Below are 25,208 nucleotides of genomic sequence, written 5' to 3' on the forward strand. Positions count from 1 at the left end.
GCTGGGCTGCAGGTAACTTTCCCCACATCAGCTTTGACATCATGGGAGTAACCTCCAGTGCTATGCAACTGCTCTAAACATGACTTTTACAAAATATTTACTGGAAATGTCTGACTGCTGATGCCAGGAAGCCTTTGGCACTATAAGTGCCATGTTTTGGTCCTTAGGAATACGGCCAGACTATAAAGAGTAAGCAGAGAACAAGCTGTTTGTGCTAGAGTAAGTACAGTAAAAGGAGAAGTGATTTTTAATTTTTAGACCAAATAATTAATTGGTCAAAAGTCAAGTGATTAAGAAAAAAACTTACCTTCTTAAAAGTGATAATCTTATATACAAATGATCCTTTTAGATTCTGTAGAATTGTGATTAGTAGTTAAAGATAAATATTTCTACAACTGCAATCTCTATTAATTAAGAGAAACCTCAGGCAAAATTACACTCTGTAGCTTTGTAATACCTTTGATTTGCAGCGCAGGTCTTGCGGAGAAGAGAAGAGAGGAGAGAGGAGAGGAGAGAGTAGAGGAGAGGAGAGAAGAAGAATTTCTATGTAAATATTGTCAAGGTCACAGAAAAGGATAATTGAATGAAACCTATTAACATGAGAATGAAAGTTTAAAATTACTTGTCTGAAGCTCCCAGGGACTAAACCACCATCCAAAGAGTACACATGGACAGACCCATGGCTCCAGCTGCATATGTAGTAGAGGATGGTCTTGTTGGGCACCAATGGGAGGAGAAGCCCTTGGTCCTACTAAAGCTAGACCTTCCAGTGCAGGAGAATGTGGGAGCAGAGGGGGTGGTTGGGGAGAGGGAGCACCCTCATAGAAGAAGGGAGGGGGATGGGATAGGTGGCTTATGGCCAGGTAACTGGGCAAGGGATTAACATTTGAAACGTAAATAACAATATCCAAGAAAATTTTTTTATCTAGGAAAAAAAGAAAGATGGATTGTTATTGATTATTTGTTACTTCACCAATGGCAGTAAATTGTATTCATATAGCCACAGAAATTTCAAGTTTATAGGCACCAAAGAAGAGCACAATAGATTTCTAAATGTGAATTTGTATGTTGCACTGACAGAAAAACCGAAAGATGGATCTGCTTTGTCTCTTTGAAGTCTCCCACTCAGGAAAAGAAGCTGTTCCTGATGTTAACATCACGTACATCCATGGGCAACCAGAAGCTCTATATAGCTAGCTCCTGAATCCAGTGATGAGACATATTATCTCTAGGCACAGCCCCTGTGCTTGTTGCCATGGCACCCACTGCACATCCCTCCATGCTTGTGTCACATGCAGAGTTATTGGTCACATTAAGTATTGGGATGGTTTCAAAGCTCAAAACTTATGTCAAAACAGATCATCTTGCCTTCTGCTTTAGACAGTGGCCTCAGCCTACCAACTTCTTAACATTACCCCAACTTCTCGCCTTGGCTATGTGTACCCCATGGAACTAACAATTTCCAGTTACAGGTTCTCCAATGACCCTGCCAGGTACTTCCCTGACCCTGCAAGTAACTTCCCCTAACCTTTTATCAGTTGCCCTGACTCCAGTGTTGCCAAGGACCTTATACCTTTTTCTATCTCTCTTTTTGGCATGGCTGACTGTTTTAAAACACTCGGGGCACGTTCTATAGGAATGCTAAGCTCTCTAGACTGCACCAGAACCAGAACCCTTGATACCTCATCTCTGCCACAGTAACCTAGAGTCCAGAACAGGTTGACTCTCTGCAGTACTCAGGTATGTCACTGTCTACCTGCCAGCTGGTTACGAAGTTGCACGTTGGTGTTCCTTTTCCCTGAATTAGGAGTAAACCATGGAAAAAATGGTCTACCAATCTCAATTGGAGACACAACACCTGCCCAACATAACAAGAGGGCAGTTCAAATCATATGATTCCTGGTCACTGCAAGAATAGCTATAGGTATTGGTGGTACTGAAATGGCAGAGCTGAGTACCTCCCTAACCTTATACAATAAGTTCTCTTCTCAGCTTGACAATGGTTTCCAAGAAGTGAGCTACACTATGCTCTCCCTCCAAAGACAGATCGACTCCCTGGCAGCAGTGGTGCTTCAGAACTGACAGGGACTACACGTTCTTACAGCAAAAGAGGGTGGTCTTTGCCTGTTTCTCCAAGAATACTGCTTCTATTTCAACGAGTCTGGGATAATGAGAAACAAAATCCAGCAGCTACAATCACACATCCAAAAAGTAGAGAACAATGCAATTCCATATATAAAATCCTATATGAAAGTAGCTACTGCCCCTCTTAATGCTTATTTTCCTCATTTTTAAGGCTTTACTATTTGCTCCTGCCTCATCAACCTCGTCTCCATAACAACTCAAAAAAATTTTAATCGAACAATGAATTATTTCCTTTCGCTGGATTATTAGCCACTGTCCACAAAGGAACCTTATTTGAACAACTATTGAATGAGCCCCGATGGTGAGGGTTGGCAGCTTCATCCCAAAATGAGGAAGCCAGTAGACAGCAGGAAGTAGTTTAAGAGATCTGATGCTCCTATTCCCACCTCACCATTACCCCCTTTCTTCCCTCTCTTTATGATAAGAAAAAGAGAGGAATATTAGCATCAGGTACATCCACGGACAGCCAGAAGCTCTTTATTGTTAGCTCAAGGACCTAGTCACAATGCACATCATATCTAGGTGACAGCACTATTGTCATAGCATCCGTTGCACATCCCTTTGCTCTTGCATCACATGTGTCATGGCCTAGATAAAAGACTCCTACCCCGACCCACACCTCCTTCCTTTCTTCTACCCTCTTACCCCCTTAGAGGTCACCTCTACCAATCAAACTTTCCATGTGAGACCTGCAGCTTCATGTTCTCTGTCCAGCATTGCACAGCTTATCTAACCGCTGTCCCTGCAGGTGTGTAGGGCACCAGTTCTTTTAGCACTTTTTGAGAACTTAACAGAATTCTGGAAGTGGATATGATAGATTTAGGACAAGTTCACTCTGGAAAGTAATTTTACTTTTGTTCTTCTTGGCTTTATATAATTTCATTGAGTTACAGTTAAAACCTGATACTGAAATTCACAGTCTAATTGCATAATTTGATCTGTTTGGACATAAATCAGGGGCTTTGAAACCATCCCGATACTTAAGGTGACCAATAATTCTATAACGCTACCTATGTTATCTGTGCAATCCATCCACTCCTCTGCCCATTCTTCTGAAATAATCAACCTACTTCCTGACAGTATAGATTACTTTTATTTTCAAAAATTCTAAGAGAAGAGCATCAAGACCCTAGAGATACCTGCTTTGGTGGTTTTTTCACTTAAGCTCTTTCTTGGCCACATCAAGATAGCCAAGCTTAGTCAGTAGAAAAAAAAGCTGGTTTACATCCAGACCTTGCTCACTAACACTTTTAGTACAACATCCTGCACTAGCTTTTATTCACAAAAGGCATAGGATCTACACATTCTACAGGATTGCCTGAGCTAATGAGGAAGCTATAAGTACTCAGGTTCTACGCTCTATACTCATAACATTGTAATTGCACTTCTATTGTGACTTTATCTTTGCAACTGGTTAAAATTCTCTACTGAAGTAGATTCTATAAGGCCTATGCCCATTTCAGATGTTGCTCTGAAATTAATGGTAAGCAATGTGCATTAAACTACAGTTGAGTCATGTCAACAAATAATATGACACCAGCCAACAAAATCTAAGGAAAGGGAACACGTTTTAATTTCTATGAGCTTTAAAAATGTAATATTTGCATGATAATGAGTTGTAGTAATGAGATAGGCTTATCAGTAAAATCTTCAAGACCGTGTGGCTAAGATGAATCTTAATTTATGCATTAAGGCATGTATGTATTGACATCCAAGCATCACACAGGGGGCAGACACAAGACAATGATTGACACTTGGGAGACCCTAAACCCTAAGCTAAAGAGGACACATTTTAGCATCACGTACTACAGAGTGAGACAGATACTCTGTCATGAGACCCTTTCCCTATCACCTCTTCCTATCACCCTAGTCAAATTTAAATGCTAAAGCATTTTATAAAGGATAGGGTAGTTTCTAGGCTGACTGGAGATATCTGTTAGAAAAATACTCTTCTTTTGAACCTTAAAACCAAGTATTTAAAAGTTACTATGTTCATTACACTGTTTGATTGAAATAATGTAGACTTTCAAACCAAATAAACAAATTCTACCATTGAGTAACTTTTGGCAAATTTGGTCAAGTTATGTAACTTGTATGGCCATATTTCCTCATCTGCAAACTAGAAAAGGAAATAAGAAAACATGGGGACACTACAGGATAGTTTATTTTTTGCCAGATGTGAAGGAAATAAGAAAACATGGGGACACTACTGGATAGTTTATTTTGTGCCAGATGTGTGGCTGATGTGCTGCCCACACTGTCTCATCTATTACCCACCCCCACATCTGACAGTATTGTATGCAAACTATTTCTCAGCAGATCTGCCACAATATTACATACTAAATAACATTGAGTTTTAGCCTCTACCAGCCATCACTAAGTTAGCTTTTATATGTATTGATCAGTCTACAAACACATTTAATCAATTTTTCCATAGACCGAGTCTTGATTTTTATTACTTAAAAAAGTTGCATATTTATTTTGCTTTCTGACTCTGTGCTTGTGCCTTCAACACTTTCACAACGATTTTCTGTTCCTCAACAAGAAAACCCCACTTGATCCTGTCATGGACACTCTTGGCACACATAGAGCCACCATAGGCCCTGATAATGTGCTTCTTTGTCTTAGAGAATCTCATAAGGACTTGGGTCTCACAGCAGGAACCCCTCACAGTCTGCCTGGATGTAGGCCACATGCAGATTTAGGTGCTTTCCCAACCTTCTTGGTGTAAAGGTAAACAATCCTGTTGCCAAGGGTTCCAGGCAGCCTAGTTTTGTTACAGGCTGTATTATAGGAAAGCCTGCAACAGTATGTCAAATGCTGGACCATCCTGAGTGCCTCTAAGTACTGTCCCCAGAAGAGGAAAAGGAAGAGCCGATGAGTTCAAAGGTCAAATGTAATGTAACTGCCTTAATCAATTTATATACAGTGAAGATCATGTCCTATTTGCTGCCAAAGTATTAATCTCGGGTTTGGGCTTGCAAAGAGAGATGAATTGTTCCTACACCAGATTGTGCAGGAAAAGTAGTTTCCACTGAATCGGGCAGCATTTATGCTTTCAACAAGTAAGTCATTTTCAATTGAAACATATACTCAAACTTAATAGTATGTAAAGAAAAGAAATAAAGAATGACCTTGCATGCTAAGTCTATAGCACAATAAGGAACCAGTTTATAAAGACAATATACAAGGATTCATCAACACTTTATATAGACAGTCTGGTGTTGAGCCTTATGGCTACTGTCTTGTAGCAGCCAATACTTTAAAGGGTAAAGTATAAATTCCTATTTAATTTAATTTAGTATTTACATAAGAGTCTTAAAACTAAATCACAAAACAATTGCTTGCAAAGCACAGTAATTTTAATATTCTAGGTTAAATTTCCTAAAAATGTTTTCAAGTTAGAAAGTGAAAATATAGCTTATTGTATTTCCTTTGCAGTTTACATTCTAATAGTAGTAAAGACAATGCAGGCAACGTTCTCTATGAGCCAGCTGTTGGGAGAAACAGAAGGAGATTGTGATTGTGCATTTTGCATTTAGCTTTAGGCAACGTAATTTTCAGTGCAGAAAACATAATCTTGTGCATGCAAAAGGCTTTTTAATGGCATCTAATATTTCCTGGCTGTGGACTTCTGTGGACAATAAATGACTTTCTTTTCAATGATTCCTAAATTAAATTGGAAATGTTAAAACAACCAGGACACTCATTACTCTTCCTATTTCCTTGGTATAAAATATAGGACTTCCTGTAAAAAGACATATGGAAGATATTTGTGATTGCATTTAGTGATGAATCAATTTTGGATGCTGAAGCTCTTTTAATTACACGATAATATGAACTGAAGAAGAGGAGGAGGAGAAAGAAGGCAGAATATTAAAGCATTAATGTTCTTTTGAGGTATTAATATAATCTTCCATGGACAAGTTGTCCATGATAAACTTAGATGTGTGTCCAGAGTGAAAGATATATCCCTGCATCTTTGAATACCTCTGTGGTATTTTCTAGAGCATCAGTTTGATCTGTTCCAGTGAGAATTATGGGCATATCTTTTGGAAGAGTGAAATTGTGGTAGTCCTCAGGGAGTTGCTTGGCATTTGTACACATTTGACACAGTTAGGTTTGGTTTCCCTTTTGTAGCCAAAGTATTTCATATAATTTTTGGATGCATTTCATGGCTTTAGATTAGCCTTGTAAACAAGAAATTCACGGGATATCAATTATATAGTTGACACTCAAAAGAATTTCTAGCCTATGAATAAGGAAATAAAATGAAACATTTGCTGAAATTTCTGAGAGATGGGTTTGCAGTACTTTCATTGGCTCTTGAACCTGAGAGAATATAAGCATGGAAGCTGCCAGTGTTGCTTGGTACCAGGCACAGACCAGTATTATTTACAGACAATTGCAAACAGAAAGTTTGATTTTTCAACTAGGTTTTTCTGATGCATGTACTAATATTCATTATGATACATTATTTAAGCCCATCACAATATAAAATTCTGTTACTTACAAGCTTGTTATTTCAAAACGTTGACCTCTCAAAATACCATGCCTTCTTTAATTGCTCTAGCTGAAATGGAGGCTTCTTAGCATGTGATTGTGCCACTGACAAAGTCAGCTTTGGGCAGAAAGTTATATGCTAATGATGTGCTCACCCATATAGCCAATACAATTATTCATTAGTATGGGCTAATTCCCTTTCTACCTTCTTCCCTGGGGATGAAATCCAGGCAAGTATCCATGAGATACAAACAACTCAACTTTAGAGATTGAGAGGCTCAACAGAAATGCTCCAGTGCATTGTGGTAATCAAGTGAAGCTAAGGGTAGAATTGTTGCATTTGTCAGAGTTCTCCAGAGAATGAGAATGATGTAATGGCCTGCTATAACTGTTGATTATTATTCGAAATTTATTATTAAATCAGTTTACTTTAAAATTGTAACATCTGAATCATACCCAAGGGGCTGAGAATCCAGTAGTTGCTCAGGCTGTGGGCTGGGTGATTTGGAATCCTCAATGTTGGGCAGAAACCCTAAGGAGTTCCTGAGGAGCTGCTGGAAGACACGAATTTTGATTTTGGAGTCACAGTCATCATCAGTAACATGCTTCAGAGTGAACAAAGAGGTGGAAAATTTCCTTCTGCTATGACCCTTTTTATCTGGGCTGCTACCCATGCTGACCACATGGGGCGGGGTCTTGCCACAACAATTAATGCAGTTAGAATGATTCCTCAGTGGATTCTCCCTCCTCAGTTGGTGCTAAGCAAGTTAACACTGAATCTGATCATCACATGTACAACAGAAGAAAAACAAATGCTTTCTCTTGTCAACTGTAGCCTTCTTGCCTTCACTTCTACCGCCCCAAGTGTAATCTCCCTTTGTACCTTAATCTCTTTCTGAGTTTCATACACACGCATATTACACACCACACACACACACACACACACACACACACACTACACAACACACACACATACACACACACATACACAGAGAGAGAGAGAGAGAGAGAGAGAGAGACAGACAGAGACAGAGACAGAGGCAGGGAGACAGGGAGACAGGGAGACAGGAGAGAAAGAGTACTCTGACATAATACTTTTCCCTAAAGTCTTTGCTGTGCACAAATTTCCCTTGCCAAAATGAAAAACCTTTGCCTTTAGCAGGAAAAACAATTTCATTCCATTTCTCCAATGTTTCTTTCTCTGCTCATTATACTCCCATTAACGTATCCCAAGGGACATATTAAAGTTCACTAAACATATTTTGAAAAAAATAGTCTCTTCTGAATGAGGAAACAGCCACAATTCTAAAAACCATTAACTCCTCAACAGTCATTCTAGAAAAGATTTTTGCAAAATTTACTGAAAATACTACATGTACTTCCTGGACCCAGTCATCCCACTCCTGGGTCGACATTCTGAGGAACACTGGTTTGGAACTCTGGCTTTGTTATCATATGTTCAGATGCTTCTTCGTGCATTTCCTGGGAAAGAAATGTGGAAGAAAATGGAAGAATCTACCAGTAAGGGGGAGGATAAATAAATGTGGTACAGCAGAGTATTATGTGATATCATCAGCAATTTGAAATATGGATATGTCTCAGAAACTAAAACTCAAATCTTAGCTTATAGCCTACCATGTCTGTAAAGTAAAAATGACAATAACACAAAAATACGTTCCATATTTTAGAATTATTATTTTACAGAAATAGACAAAAATGAAAAATGTGGTTCCTGAAAAAAATCCCTGCATGTATAATTTCTAATTTTTAGTTGAGCAAATTCTTTATAGCTGACAAATTTTGCAAATAAAAAGTAAGTCAAGAAAATAAAATTCTGAATCGAATCATGAGTACAGCAGCAGAGTTTACATGAAAGAAACACTCAAACTTGGCATGGCAGTCCGCATTTCAGAGAGGAGCACTGTGAAATCAACCCTCTGCCACAGACATCCATAGCAATACGACATGGCAGCCTGCTCCTGCAAACCCTTCAGACATTGTCACATGTGGTTTACAACAAATTCACTTCCCCAGTGGTACACAGATTCCTAAATGAGAGAATAGGAGCTGCCTCTAGTGGAGAGCCCCTCTGTTATGATTACGGAAAAGAGCAGCACAGGCAACAGATCAGCAGCTACTAGGAGGACATCTGAAAGGACTAGGAGGATATCTGACAGGCACTAGGAAGGCATCTGACAGGCCCTAGGAGGACATCTGACAGACACTAGGAGGACATCTGACAGGTAGGTTTAGGATCATTCCTGTGACGAATTACTTGTGTGCAATGAAGGCTTATTCATAACAACACCAATGTATATTTTACCACGAACAAAAATATAATTATATTTAGATACTATAAATTGTTTTTATTTTACTTTATTAATCCACGGTCCACTAACTTTGAAGGTACAGTGTCTATATTATAAAATGTAGAAAATAATGAAATTTTAAAGGGTAATGGAAGATAATTTATATGCAGCTACAAGGGGGTAAACAGGTTGAAACACTTTTGAGGCAAGGTTTTTCTGGTATTCTCTGTGTGTACACATGAGTGTTTTGAATAAAAATGTCATTATCCTTTTGTACAGAAGAGAAAAAATTAATGCTACTTTTCTATTCACTGCAAACAGCTATAACAAAGTACCATAAGCTGGGTGGCACATAGACAAACAAACAAAAAAACTAATTGCTTCTCTTCTGAAAGTAAGAATCCTGCGTTTGGTGTATCATCATGATGTGGTTCATATAAGGCCCCTCTTCTATATCATAGAAGGCCGTGTTCTGATTTTGTTATGATATGAAGGAAATATCAGGAATCTCTTTTAGATACTTATTCTAAGGGATCTAATAACATTCTCGAGGGTTTCATCCTCACTACTTAATCATTTCTTAAATACAGGCCTTCTCTTCAATATGGAGTTGATGACCTGACTTTCAAACTGATGTGTGTGTGTGTGTGTGTGTGTGTGTGTGTGTGTGTGTGTGTACATGTTTATGCATTTGTTCAAGTTGATGTTATGCTAGCCAGGTACTTATGGTTTGAAAATAATTGTTAAAACAATTATCTGATGTAATGTTAAGCAAAGAAAGCAGTGCACTATTACATTTTCCTGTTGTTTTATTCTTTGTTGTACGATTTGTCCAATTGCTGGATAACTAAGTAGCAAATGATCATTGCTTCTCTTAATGCAAAGCAAGAATACATGCACATTAGAAACTTTGCTTACAGTGATCTGCCCTATATTCTTATATACCAACAACATGTACAATGTTCTGAAAAATTCCTTTCTCACAACGCTTGGTGCCAAAGAACAAAGGATGTTATGGCCATGGGTTGTAAACTGTTGTTTTTTCCATGTCCTTTTAACATGGGTTGCCCTCTGTCATCTAAGGAAAACTAACTTCAATTGCTTGCAAAGATAAAACTTAGTGACAGGAACCATGTTGAAATGCAGTTATTTTAGAAAGTTTTGCCTTTTCATTAACTCAGTGTCTCAGATGATTTAGCTTCAAATATCTGTACTGAAAGTTCAAAGCTTTCAGTGCCAGGGCTATTTTTCAGTGAGTTGTATTCACCTTTAATTCTTTGTCTCGTGAATGTGTGTGTGTGTGTGTGTGTGTGTGTGTGTGTGTGTGTGTGTGTGTGTTCATAAATACCTGGATAGAATGCTATTGTTAGAGTTTGTTGCATAAAAATTAACTTGATTTTTCTGGAGATGAGAAACTGTTTCATTTGGCTTAGTAGGTACACACTAAGAGCAAAAGGAGAGTTTCCTATGTTGCTGAGGTTTGAATTTATCAACTACTACATATGCTTTTCCCCCACTGGATTTAAGGGAACTGAGAAGAGAAGTACAGTGGATGAACAAATGGAGGTCAAAATGTAGGCTTTCAGCTGGGCATGGTGGTGACCTTGTGAAGTCCTAGTGCTCAGAACTGAAGCAAGAGGAACTGTACAATGTGAGGCCAGCCTGGACTAAATAGTGAGAGTGAAACTCTAAAAACAAACTGGTAAATCACTGTGAAAGGAGTTCCCATCTGCAGAGTTACAGAGAGCTTTTGGTGATTATGTTCTGTTGCTCTTCTATAACCTGTGTTCTTTGCAAGGGCCTTGGCAAAGGTCAAACAGAGGCTGGCAAGACTTTCTTGAGGTTTTAGCTGGTACATAAAGATAGCAATGAGAAGAGATTTTAGGGAAGGGAGGACAACTGAGAAAGCAGGCAGGCTTAAGCTCCCCACTGCTCAATTCTTCGCATGAAACTTAGTGCCATATGCATTTTGCACCCTCCTGACAAGTGTCATTGGCCTTCACAGCAGGAATCCAGAAAGAAATTTACAGTGAGATTTCTTCATCTTCACTTTTATCTTACTTCTGTGGAGGGTTGTGTGTTTCATGATCCTGATTTGTAGTTGATTTTCCAGGCAGCCTTGGGACCTTTCTCAGTTAGGAACTTGAGTTCACTCCAGAACATCTAACTTCTGCCCTCCTCTGCCTCTCCCTTGGAGCAACCTTCTAACATGTGATATTGTGTCAATCATCTGTTTAAACACTCAAATATATATCATCCATATACCAATGCTCCAGATATTCCTTTGCTGAACATCTCTCCAAAGAACATAATGTTACATGACAACAAAAGGGCTTACCTTGAAGATTGATAGCAGCTTTAATTTCAATTTTTGTACATGAAAAGAAATGCTAATAGCCATGAACTGCAGAGCAGATTTATAAACTGAATCAAAGTCATACAATTTGATAGTATGAACTAATAGATATTAACATGATAGTACTTAACTAGTATGATGTTTAACAGCAAAATAAAGATAAAAAATATTGTGATATATCTCTTCAAAGGCAGACAAAATATTACATAGAATAAGACCTCATATAAATGAAGAATAAACACATGGAAAAAATTGGGAATTGGCCTCCATCTTTGGAGATATCAGTATTTTAGTTTTACTGTAAATGCTTTTTTCTCATATAATATATCTTGATTATGGTCTCTCCTTGATCTATTCCTCATATATTCTTCCTATCAGAATACATGCCATTTCCATCTCTTGTTAAAAAATAAGCAGTCAAAAACCCCGTGAGAGAGAGAGTTCACCGCCCAGACAGGTGGGCACTCTTGAGACTGCCCACCCTTGCCCACATCCCTGGCCCAGAGGAAATTATATATGGCCTCTGGGAACAGGAATATAGGGGCACTCAAGCAGCAGGTCCCCTGAGGTCCAGACACCGCCCGAATCTGAAGGGATCCAGGCAGCAGCTCCCTGCACCCAAATCCCATGGGAGGGAGAGCCAAACCTTCAGAGGGGCAGACACGCCTGGGAAGCCAGAAGAGACTACACTCTGCCTACATTTCTGACTCTAGAGGAAAGCACATAACACCATCTGGGACTCCTGTGCACAGGGGCCCGAGAAAAGGTGGGGCAGGAACTCCTGGTTGCTGCCCTCACAGAGAGCTGAAACACAGCACCCGAGGAGAAACTTCAGGCCCAAGAACAGAGGTTAAGACCAACTTTTCTGCTCCAAGTGACCTGCCTGGTGGACTCAAGACATGTACCCACAGGAACAGCTGAAGACCAGTAGACAGGAAAGACTACATGCCTGAAAACAGAACACTCTGTTCACATAACTGACTGAAAGGAAACAGGAAAACAGGTGCACAGCACTCCTAACACACAGGCCTATAGCACGGTCTAGCCACTGCCAGAAATAGGAGAACAAGGTAACATGAGAGACAACCTGATGCTGAGAGGCAAGTGGAACAGAAACCAAGACAACATGACATCATCGGAGCCCAATGCTTTCACCAAAGCAAACACTGAATATCCAAACACACCAGAAAAGCAAGATCTTGATTTTAAATCATATTTGATCATCATGATGGAGGACTTCAAGAAAGACATAAAGAATTACCTTAGAGAAATGCAGGAAAACATAAATAAACAAGTAGAAGCCTATAGAGAAGAATCATAAAAATCCCTGAAAGAATTCCAGGAAAACACAATCAAACAGGTGAAAGAATTAAAAATGGAAATAAAAGCAATAAACGAAGCAAAGAGGGACACAATCCTGGATATAGAAAACCAAAGGAAGAGACAAGGAGCCGTAGATACAAGCATCACCAACAGGAAACAAGAGATAGAAGAGAGAATCTCAGGAGAAGAAGACTCCATAGAAATTATCGACAAAACTGTTAAAGATAATGAAAAATGGAAAAAGCTATGGTTCAAAACATAGAGGAAATCTGGGACACAATGAGAAGATCAAACCTAAGGATAATAGGTATAGAAGAGAGTGAAGACTCCCAGCTCAAAGGACCAGTAAATATCTTCAACAAAATCATAGAAGGAAACTTCCATAACCTAAAGAAAGATATGCCCATAAACATACAAGAAGCCTCCAGAACTCCAAATAGATTGAGCCAGAAAAGAAACTACTCCCGTCACATAATAGTCAAAACAGCAAGTGCACAAAATAAAGAAAGAATACTAAAAGCAGTAAGGGGAAAATGTCAAATAACATATGAAGTCAGACCTATCAGAATTACACTAAACTTCTCACCAGAGACTATGAAAGCCAGAAGATCCTGGACAGATGTCATACAGACCTTAAGAGAACACAAATGCCAGCCCAGGTTACTGTATCCAGCAAAAATCTCAATTAACATAGATGGAGAAACCAAGATATTCCATGACAAAACCAAATTTACACAATACCTTTCTACAAATCCAGCACTACAAAGGATAACAAATGGTAAAGTTCAACATAAGGAGGTAAGTTACACCCTAGAAAAAGCAAGAAACTAATTGTCTTGCAACAAAACAAAGAGAAGAAAAGCACACAAACATAATCTCATATCCAAATATGAATATAACAGGAAGCAATAATCACTATTCCTTAGTATCTCTCATCATCAATGGACTCAATTCCCCAATAAAAAGACACAGATTAAAAAAACTGGATATGCAATGAGGACCCTGCATTCTGCTGCCTACAGGAAACACACCTCAGATACAAAGACAGACATTACCTCAGAGTGAAAGGCTGGAAAACAACTTTCCAAACAAATGGTCTGAAGAAGAAAGCTGGAATAGCTATTCTAATATCGACTAAAATCAATTTTCAACCAAAAGTCATCAAAAAAGATAAGGAAGAACACTTCATATTCAAGAAAGGAAAAATCCACCAAGAGGAACTCTCAATTTTAAATATCTATGCTCCAAATACAAGGGCACCTACATACATAAAAGAAACCTTACTAAAGCTCAAAGCATGCATTGCCCCTCACACAATAATAGTAGGAGATTTCAACAACCCACTATCATGAATGGACAGATCAGGGAATCGGAAATTAAATAGAGACATAGACAGACTAAGAGAAGTCATGAACCAAAAGTACTTAACAGATATTTATAGAACATTCTATCCTAAAACAAAAGGATATACCTTCTTCTCACAACCTCATGGTACTTTCTCCACAATTGACCATATAATTGGTCATAAAACAGGTCTCAACAGATACAGAAAGATAGAAATAATCCCATGTGTCCTATCAAAGCACCACAGGCTAAAGCTGATCTTCCATAAAAATAAGGGAAGAACACCCACATATACATGGAAGTTGAACAATGATCTACTGAATGATAACCTGGTCAAGGAAGAAATAAAGAAAGAAATTAAAGACTTCTTAGAATTTAATGAAAATGAAAGTATAACATACCCAAACTTAATGAAAGCTGTATTAAGAGGAAAACTCATAGCTCTGAGTGCCTGCAGAAAGAAACAGGAGAGAGCATATATCAGCAGCTTGACAGCATACCTAAAAGCTCTAGAACAAAAAGAAGCAAATACACCCAGGAGGAATAGAAGGCAGGAAATGATCAAACTCAGAGCTGAAATCAACCAAGTAGAAACAAAAAGGACTATACAAAGAATCAACAGAACCAAAAGTTGGTTCTTTGAGAAAATCAACAACATAGAAAACCTTAGGGAGACTAAACAGAGGACACAGAGAGTGTGTCCAAATTAAAAATATCAGAAATGAAAAGGGAGGCATAACTACAGAATCGGAGGAAAATGAAAAAATCATCAGATCCTACTACAAAAGTCTATATCCAACAAAACTTGAAAATCTGGAGGAAATGGACAATTTCCTAGACAGATACCAGGTACTAAAGTTAAATCAGGAACAGATAAACCATTTAAACAACCCCATAACTCCTAAAGAAAAAGAAGCAGTCATTAAAGGTCTCCCAACCAAAAAGAGTCCAGGTCCAGATAGGTCCAGTGCAGAATTCTATCAGACTTCCACAGAAGAACTCATAACAATCCTATCCAATCTTTTCCACAAAATTGAAACAGATGGAGCACTACCGAATTCCTTCTATGAAGCCACAATTACTCTTATACCAAAGACACTCAGTAAAAATCTTGCAAACCAAATACAAGAGCACATCAAAACAATCATCCATCATGATCATGTAGGCTTCATCTCAGGCATGCAAGGATGGTTTAATATATGGAAAACCATCAACATAATCCACTATATAAACTGAAAGATAAAAACCACATGATCATTTCATTAGATGCTGAGAAAGCATTTGACAAGATACAACACCCCTTCATGATAAAAGTCCTGGAAAAAATAGGAATTCAAGTCCCATACCTAATCATAGTAATAGTCATATACAGCAAACCAGTAGCTAACATTAAACTAAATGGACAGAAACTTGAAGCAATCTCACTAAAATCAGGGACTAGACAAGACAGCCCACTTTCTCTGTACTTATTCAATATAATTCTTAGTTCTAGCCAGAGAATTCAGACAACAAAAGGAGATCAAAGGGATACGGATTGGAAAGGAAGAAGTCAATATATCACTATTTGCAGATGATATGAGATGATATGATAGTATACTTAAGTGATAGCAAAAGTTCCACCAGAGAACTACTAAAGCTGATAAACAACTTCAGCAATGTGACTGCATATAAAATTGATTCAAACAAATCAGTAGCCCTCCTCTACATGAAAGAGAAGAAAGCAGAGAAAGAAATTAGGGAAAAGACACACTACATAATAGTCCCAAATATTATAAAATACTTCGGTGTGACTCTACAAGCAAGTGAAAGAACTGTATGATAAGAATTTCAATCCAATTAGACAAGATGGATGAAGCAAAGAAGTGCAGGCCAACAGGAGACGGATGTAGATCTCTCCCGAGAGACACAGTCAGAATACAGCAAACACAGAGGCGTATGCCAGCAGCAAACCACTGAATTGAGAATAGGACCCCCGTTGAAGGAATCAGAGAAAGAACTGGAAGAGCTTGAAGGGGCTTGAGACCCCATAGGTACAACAATGCCAAGCAACCAGAGCTTCCAGGGACTAAGCCACTACCTAAAGACTATACATGGACTGACCCTGGACTCTGACCTCATAGGTAGCAATAAATATCCTAGTAAGAGCACCAGTGGAAGGGGAAACCCTAGGTCCTGCTAAGACTGAACCCCCAGTGAACTAGATTGTTGGGGGGAGGGCGGCAAGGGGGGGAGGATGCGGAGGGGAACGACCATAAAGAAGGGGAGGGGGGAGGGGGATGTTTGCCAGGAAACCGGGAAAGGGAATAACACTTGAAATGTATATAAGAAATGCTCAAGTTAATAAAAAAAAAAGAATTTCAAGCCTCTGAAGAAAGAAACTGAAGAAAATCTCAGAAGATGGGAAGATCTCCCATGCTCATCGATTGGCAGGATTTATATAGTAAAAATGGACATTTTACCAAAAGAGAGCTACAGATTCAATGCAATCCCCATCAAAATACCAATCCATTTCTTCAGAGAGTTAGACAGAACAATTTGCAAATTCATCTGGAATAACAAAAAACCCAGAGTAGCTAAAACTATCCTCAACCTTAAAGAACTTCTAGGGGAATCACTATCCCTGAACTCAAGCAGTATTACAGAGCAATAGTGATAAAAACTGCATGGTATTGGTATAGAGACAGACAGATACACCAGTGGAATAGAATTGAAGACCCAAAAGTGAACCCACACACCTATGATCACTTTATTTTTGACAAAGGAGCCAAAACCATCAAATGGAAAAAAGATAGCATTTTCAGCAAATGGTGCTGGTTCAACTCGAGGTCAACATGTAGAAGAATGCAGATCGATCCATTCTTATCACTCTGTACAAAGCTTAAGTCTAAGTGGATCAAGGACTTCCACATTAACCCAGATACACTCAAACTAATAGAAGAAAAAGTGAGGAAGAATCTTGAACACATGGGCACCAGAGAAAATTTCCTGAACAAAACACCAATGGCTTATGCTCTAAGATCAAGAATTGACAAATGGGATCTCATAAAACTGCAAAGCTTCTGTACGGCAAAGGACACTGTTCTTGGGACAAAATGGCAACCAACAGATTGGGAAAAGATCTTTACCAATCCTATAACAGATAGAGGGCTTATATCCAAATATACAAAGAACTCAAGAAGTTAGACTGCAGGGAGACAAATGATCATATTAAAACATGGGGTTAAGAGCTAAACAAAGAATTCAAAGCTGAGGAATGCTGAGTGGCTGAGAAGCACCTAAAGAAATGTTCAACATCTTTAGTCATAAGGGAAATGCACAGCAAAACAACCCTGATATTCCATCTCACTTCAGTCAGGATGGCTAAGATCAAAAACTCTGGTGACAGCAGATGCTGGCCAGGATTTGGAGAAAGACAAACACTCCTTCATTGTTGGTGGGATTGCAGACTGGTACTACCATTCTGAAAATCAGTCTGCAGGTACCTCAAAAAATTGAACATTGAACTACCTAAGGACCCACTTATACTTCTCTTGGGCATATACCCAAAAGATGCCCCAACATATAAAAAAGACACATGCTCCACTATGTTCATAGCAGCCTTATTTATAATAGCCAGAAGCTGGAAACAACCCAAGTGCCCTTCAACAGAGGAATGGATACAGGAATTGTTGTACAGCTACACAATGGGAAACTACTCAGCTATCAAAAACAATGACTTTATGAAATCCATAGGCAAATGTATGAACTGGAAAATATCATCCTGAGTGAGGTAACCCAATCACAGAATAACACATATGGTATGCACTGATTGATAAGTGGATATTATCCCAAATGCTTGAATTACCCTAGATACACAGAATACCTGAATCTCAAGAAGGATGACCAAAATGTGAATTCTTCACTCCTTCCTAAAAGGGGAACATGAATACCCTTGGGAGGAAATAGGGAGGCAAAGTTTAGAATAGAGTCAGAAGGAGCACCCATTCAGAGCCTGCCCCACATGTGGCCCATACATATATAGCCACCAAACTAGAGAAGATGGATGAAGCAAAGGAGTGTAGGCTGACAGGAACCGGATGTAGATCTCTCCTGAGAGACACAGTCAGAATATAGCAAATAAATAGGCGAATGCCAGCAGCAAACCACTGAACTGAGAACGGGATCCCCGTTGAAGGAATCAGAGAAAGGACTGAAAGAGCTGAAGGGACTTGAGAGCCCATATGAACAACAATGCAACTAACCAGAGCTTCCAGGGACTAAGCCACTACCCAAAGACTATACATGGACTGACCCTGGGCTCCAACTGCATAGGTAGCAATGAATATTCTAGTAAGAGCACCAGTGGAATGGGAAGCCCTTGGTCCTGCCAAGACTGAACCCCCAGTGAACGTTATTGTTAGGGGAGGGTGGTAATGGGGGAGAATGGGGAGGGGAACACCCATATAGAAGGGGAGAAGTTAGGGAGATATTGGCCTGGAAACCGGGAAAGGGAATAACAATCTAAATGTAAATAAGAAATACCCAAGTTAATAAAGATGGGGGGAAAGAAAAGAAAAAAAGAAGCAGTCCTCTAAGGGATAGACTTAAATTAAATTAAATTGAATAAGACAAAAATGAACACATTGGAACTGAAATTGGACAAACCAAAGCAAGGGAAGTACCAAAGATAAAGCACAAGAAACATACCCACTCATTCACACATGTCTTTGAGTTTAGCACCATATCACCAAAATATCATCAGGAATCATGTCTCATATCTTCACTTTTTTCCAGGCATGTTTGGATCTATCCTAGGACTCTAGCTGATCATGGACAATCCCTTTGACTGTAGTCAGGGTCATTCCTGTTAAATGGTTCTGGATTGCATAGGAAAATAAATTTAGGAAGCCTTTAAACAACATTTCTCCATGATATCTCTTTCAGTTTCTGCCACTCGGTTCTTTCCTTGAATTCCTACCCTAACTTTCCTCTATGATGGATTTTAAACTGTAAAGTAAAATAATTCCTTTCCACTCAAAATTGCTTATGGTCATGCGATTTATCACAGCAATAGACAGCAAATAAGGACACACACCAGAACCATTTCTCCCTTCTCTTCCATGACTTTATTGATTTATTTCCTCCATAGGTACTCACTCCAACTTAAATAGAAATTTAAAAACTCAAATCTAACATCCATATGCCAGAGAGATCATATGGTATTTGTTTTGCTGTGCTTAGCCTACTTTACTTAGTATCTAATTTTTTACACTTCTATTCTTTTCCTTGAAAATTAAACAATTTTCTTGTTGTAATGCTGAAAAAAATCCCCTAAAACCCTGTACTAGAAATTACAATACATGAGCAAATACCACTCTTTACTCCTCTTCCTCTGGATTCCCAGACTCAGGAAAGAAGGAATTTGATGGAGACATTCTGTTTAGGGCTAAATGTTCCAAGGGGTGATATCAGTATTAATCAAAGAGCCTGGAAGGGCATCTTCTGAGTTCTAGTAATATTCCATGTCTTGATCCAGGTGGTGTTTATACAGAAGTCATATTTTTTAGGGTATTCTCATTTATTTTAAAGGTATTTTTTACTGAAGTATGACACACCTATAGTAAAGCATATGTATTAATACTGTAAAGCTTGATATGTTTTAAATATTTTATCTGTAATAGAAATAAGAGTGTTTAAAGTATTGCATTTTGAGGTGTATAATTTGTCCTTTACAATTTCTGAAAGATTTACATTTTGCTGTCAAGAACCTTCTAAAAACTCAGAAAATCAAAATTCATTGATTCAATTTGCTGCTAATATTTACAAGCCTATGTATTCAAATTTTGTTAGACTCACTAGGTAAGTGTGACTTAAATTACTACCATGTGGTTATTCTACACCATCCAGCACCAAGATAAAAACCATATTTTTTTTCATTTTATCAGCTTACCTTTATCTTTCATTGAATTTTATTTTTATGTAATTAAGTCATAGTTATATTATTATATCATTTATCTTCTCCTTTCCTTCCTTCTATCCCTCTTAAGTTTGACACTCCTCAACAACAACCTCTGGCTTTCTCTCCAGAAAAATTTTAATTCAGCAACACGGCTACTCTAGATGAAATATAGACATGATTTTAGCACACACCTTTAATCACAAACAATGTAAGTAGGACTAGTTTGTAGAAGGAAGCAGGTGAACTGAGGGCAAGAAAAAGTGAAAAATCAGAGAATGATTTGACTGAATGAGTCAAAGATCATATATGCCCAACTCTCATGAAAACAGACAGGAAAGGGAAGCTACTTAAGAGCAGTGAAGATGTCCTTGTTATATGTTGGAACATCTTTTGGGTAAATGCCCAGGAATGTTATAGCTGGGTCTTTAGGTAGTACAATGTCCAATTTTCTGAGGAACCTCCAGACTGATTTCCAGAATGGTTGTACAAGCTTGCAATGCTACCAACAATGGAGGAGTGTTATTCTTTCTCCACATCCTCACCAGCATCTGGTGTCACCTAAGTTTTTATCTTAGCCATTCTTACTGCTGTGAGGTAGGATCTCAGGGTTGTTTTGATTTGCACTTCCCTGATGACTAAGGATGTTGAACATTTTGTTAGGCACTTATTAGCCACTCAATAATCCTCAGTTCAGAATTCTTTATTTAGCTCTGTACTCCATTTTTTAAAAGTGTTATTTGATTCTATGGAGTTTAACTTCTTGAGTTCTTTGTATATATTGGATATTGGCACGCTGTTGGATGTAGGATTTGTAAAGATCTTTTCCCAATCTGTTGGTTGCTGTTTTGTCCTTTGCCCTATAGAAGCTTTGCAATTTTATGAAGTCCCACTTGAAGATCCTCCAACATATAACAAAGATACATGCTCCACTATGTTCATAGCAGCCTTATTTATAATAGCCAGAGGCTGGAAACAAACCAGATATTCCTCAACAGAGGAATGGATACAGAAAATGTGGTACATTTACACAATGGAGTACTACTCAGCTATTAAAAACAATGACTTCATGAAATTCATAGGCAAATGGATGGAACGAGAAAATATCATTCTGTGTGAGTTATCCCAATCACAAAAAAAAAACCCCACATTGGTAAGTGGATATTAGCCCAAAAGCTTAGGTTACCCAAGATACACTCCACAAAAGCTCAAGAAGAAGGATGACCAAAAAGTAAAGATGTTTCAGTCCTTTTTAGAAGGGGTAACAAAAATATTCACAGGAGGCAATACAGAGACAAATTTTGGAGCAGAAACTTTCTTTCTGAAGGAAAGGCCATCCTGAGACTTCATCTGGGGATTCAGCCCATATACAGTCACCAAACCCAGACTATTTTGCTGATGCCAAGAAGTGCATGCTGACAGGAGCCTGATATAACTGTCTCATGAGAGGCTTTGCCAGAGCCTGACAAATATATACGTGAATGCTCACAACCAATCATTGAACTGAGAATGGGGTCTCCAATGGAGGGGTTAGAGAAAGGATTGACGATGCTGAATGAAGAGTTTTGCAACCCCATAAGAACAACAATACCAACCAACCAGAGCTCCCAGGACTCTCGTCTGCCATCCAAAGAGAACACATGGAATGACACATGGCTCCAGCTGCATGTATAGCAGAGGATGGCCTTGTTGTGTACCAATGGGAGGAGAAGACCTTGGTCCTGCCCAGGCTCAATATCTCAGTGTAGGGGAATATCAGGGCAGGGAGTTGGGAAGGGGGATAGGATAGGGGAATTGTGGATGGGAAAGTGGAAAAGGAGATAACATCTGCAATGTAAATAAAACACTATCCAAAAAAAAAAAAAAAGAGGAGTGAGTGCAGTGGAGTGAAGCTAAGTTCTTTCATGATGTCATGCAGTTTAGTGCAGGTCAACAAAGACAACTGATGCTAGAGAATAAGAAAGAGCTAGAAGATTAAAACAAACTGTCAGTTTGAGGCCAAGCAGAGCAATTCAGTGAGAAGCTGAAAGAAGCCAGATTGAATCAGTCAGCTTAGAAAGGAGTTTGAGCTAGAACAACTGAGTTGAACCATCTGGTCTGAGTTCAGAAAGAGCTAGAAAGGGTGAGCTTATTCATCAGTCTCAGAGATGGAAATTATTTTGGGCCTATATTAGATTGTCTGGAGTCTAGAAGCTTCCAGGACTTAGCCTAAGTTAGTAGATTGAAGCAGTAAGCTCTGAGATGACAATTACAACAGGAGCATAAAAACAACATTTAAGTTTTTCTCCTATAATCATTCTGTTACATGCATATAAGCAAATCAGCCTATAAATAGAACCTGCTAACTCTGTTCAGTTGCCTGAGTAAATCTGTTTCTAGGACTGACCACTCAATATTGAATAATGAGTTAGGGAGCTGATCCCTAGGGAAAACTAATTCCTTAATTACCTGTTGTTTTTTTTTTTTCTTTATCTAGGGTGGAGCTCTGTAAGATTTCTCTCATTTAAACTAGAATGTCAACTATTGTTAGGTCTTGTTTAGGAAGACATGTTATATCAGATTCATGGGTGTATCTTCACTGTTATAACTAAATGCAAAATCTCATGCTCTTAGGCTCTTTCTGCCATCTTCTTTGCTATGTTTCCAGAGACTTGGATGCAGTAGCTATATTGTAGAAGTAACAACTGGGGATGGGCATACCAGAGTCATTTCTTCTTTACATTTGGCCAGCTCTATCTTTCTGTAATGGTCTCCTGTGCAAAAATGCACTGCTCTGGTGAGGGGTGAGATTTACACTTAATTTTGATAAAAACATAAGCATTTCGAATATAGTTAGGAGTTATAGTGGGTTAGGAAAATGGCAGTAGTAAGTCTTCATCTAAGAGCTATGGCCTTACTAGCTAGATTTACAGTACTAGATATGATTTCCCACTTATTTTAAGCAGATTTTGAGTCCAATTATTCAGCTAATGCCACTTTTATACATTGGTAACAACATACCCTGATGGTCAATGCTGTTCGTAAGAATCACACCTACATAGAGCTACTGATTATTTTCTTCCTTTGGATATCTTTGCATCACTATCTGGTACCAAGAGAGCTGTTCTTTGGGAAAGAGGCTTTTGGATCATTTCCAGCTCAAATCTTTTTAGTTCTATGTCCAAAACATACAGTGTACTCAGCAATAAGAACTTACCTTCAAATTTTGAGAGGAAACCAAGGGCAAGAGCAGTAGCCTGTACTGCTTTGGAATACTGTTATAGCCGTCTGAACAACAACATGAAAATGACTTTCCATACCTGGTTTTGGCAATTTCGTTAGATAGTCTATGGCTCTTGAGGGAATTATTATCACCTAAACTAATATAATTTTATTAAAATATATGTGTGTCTACTCATACATATGTGTATATATTACATATAATTTCATTCAGATTATTTTTTAGAAAAACAGACTTAACCTAAGAATAGCTTAAGCCATGCAGTAAAAGCCTAAGGAGGATGAAAGACAAAAATCTATTAGCTTTATCCAGTCATCCCTTCGAATTATCCCAGACTATGACTTACCCCAAGCTTTCGCCATGGCTTGAAGCATGGCACACTCTTAATAGAACTTTGCCTGGTAACACCTTGATGTCATTTTGAAGCTGATCTTTGGAAGCAGAGGGTTCTTCACTGATTAAGAGAGACAAGAAAGTCCCAGTGATTCATGACTCATTGCAGTAACTAACACCAGGTTACTGCTCAGGATCAGCTTAGATAAACCACAATTCCCACAGAAATAGACCAGGCTAACCTTGGATGCACATAGTAATTCTCCAATATCTTCCCCATAAGACCTTCACTCCAGTGACTACAGGTGCAAGCCACCATACCTTGTCACATGGTAACTTAATCCTTCCTTGGTCACTCTGAAGTTATCATTCTGGTAAAGGCTGGGGCCCTAGGAAGTCACCATCTGATGGTTCCCTATAAAGAGCTCAATGTACAAAGAAAAGCAGAAAAGTGGGAAAGTACCATACTGTTAACCCCTTGGTAGCACACAATTATACTCCATCTAAAATACGACTGTTTCTTATTAGTATGAATCGTTGATATTACTTGCAATTAAGAGTCAAATTCATTGAGATGAGAATGAATTAAATCATTTCCAGAGTTGATTTTTTTATGATTTATATTGTGAAAAAGTGAAAACTGAAGATTGGGGTACTTAAGGAGTTTCTTCAATGATTGTTGGACACAAAAGTATTCTAGCATATGGTTTTGACCATAGTTAGAAATTTCAAACTCAAGCCCCCGGAAGGACTTTGCTATTTGTGCCTGACAGTTTTAAACACTTGACATGTATTTTGCATATGAGTCTCTCTGTGTCTCTGTCTCTGTCTCTCTGTCTCTGTCTCATCTCTCTCTCTCTCTCTCTCTCTCTCTCTCTCTCTCTCTCTCTGTGTGTGTGTGTGTCTGTGTGTGTTTTACTGTGGGCTCAGTTGACGACAGTATTCAAGAATCACTTATTTTCTATGGCAGGATCTAATTAACTCAGCTGATTGCATTGTAAGCACCTTCACCCACCAAGCCATCTCACTAGCCCTTACATGCCTTAAAACTTCATTTCCTAATATGTTTCTGCATTGAAAATGGCAAATGAAACAAAATAAAAAGTCAGGCACTGCATTGGAGTTGACATCAAGTAGGGACACTACTGATTTTAGTTATTTTTACAGTTTTCCTCTTGCTAGTTTTTTTTTAATCCTATCTTAGAAATTCTTACCTGTTTCTAGCTCTTGATTTCTAGATAATTGCTTTATGTGATATAAACTGTATAAATGGATCAGCTATTCAATTGACTTTCATTACACAGTGAACTCACAACCCACAGGAGATGACAGGATTCTTCTTCAAACAATTGCCACCAAGCATAGTGTTCTGCCCCTTGCTGAATACAGAGCTGTCGCTACATTTAGGAAATACCATGAAGTTCAGTTTATTGCAAGAAAGAAATAAAAAAAAAACACTGGAGACAGAACTCAAAGCAATGTCTCCCCAGCAAATAAATCAAGGCTGGAGAAGATCCATCACATTTGTATGTGAACATCACCACTGTAAAGTAAAGCATCCTCCCTGAGCATGCCCAACCAGAGAAGAAGCCTTTTTATTCAAACATTAAAAATAGCAAACTAGTGTGCCTCCTGGATGGGGAATTGAAGATTATAGTGAATAAAGTTAACTTTAGGTCACTTAGAATTCCTCAATAACTACAATTTTGACTGGTTTGTGGGTTTTGAGATTTTTCTCTG

The 25,208-nt window shown here is 38.5% G+C and overlaps 2 pseudogenes; both read right to left on the minus strand.

The window, feature by feature from the left end:
• Positions 1 to 4,621: 4,621 nt before the first annotated feature.
• On the minus strand, positions 4,622 to 5,018 carry Rpl34-ps5 (ribosomal protein L34, pseudogene 5; annotated as a pseudogene).
• A 2,055-nt stretch (positions 5,019 to 7,073) lies between these two features.
• The window catches only part of Hdac1-ps11 (Histone deacetylase 1, pseudogene 11), a 34,542-nt pseudogene continuing 16,407 nt past the window's right edge, over positions 7,074 to 25,208 (minus strand).

This window comes from Rattus norvegicus, chromosome 2 (assembly GCF_036323735.1).
Source record: "Rattus norvegicus strain BN/NHsdMcwi chromosome 2, GRCr8, whole genome shotgun sequence".
NCBI lineage: Eukaryota > Metazoa > Chordata > Mammalia > Rodentia > Muridae > Rattus > Rattus norvegicus.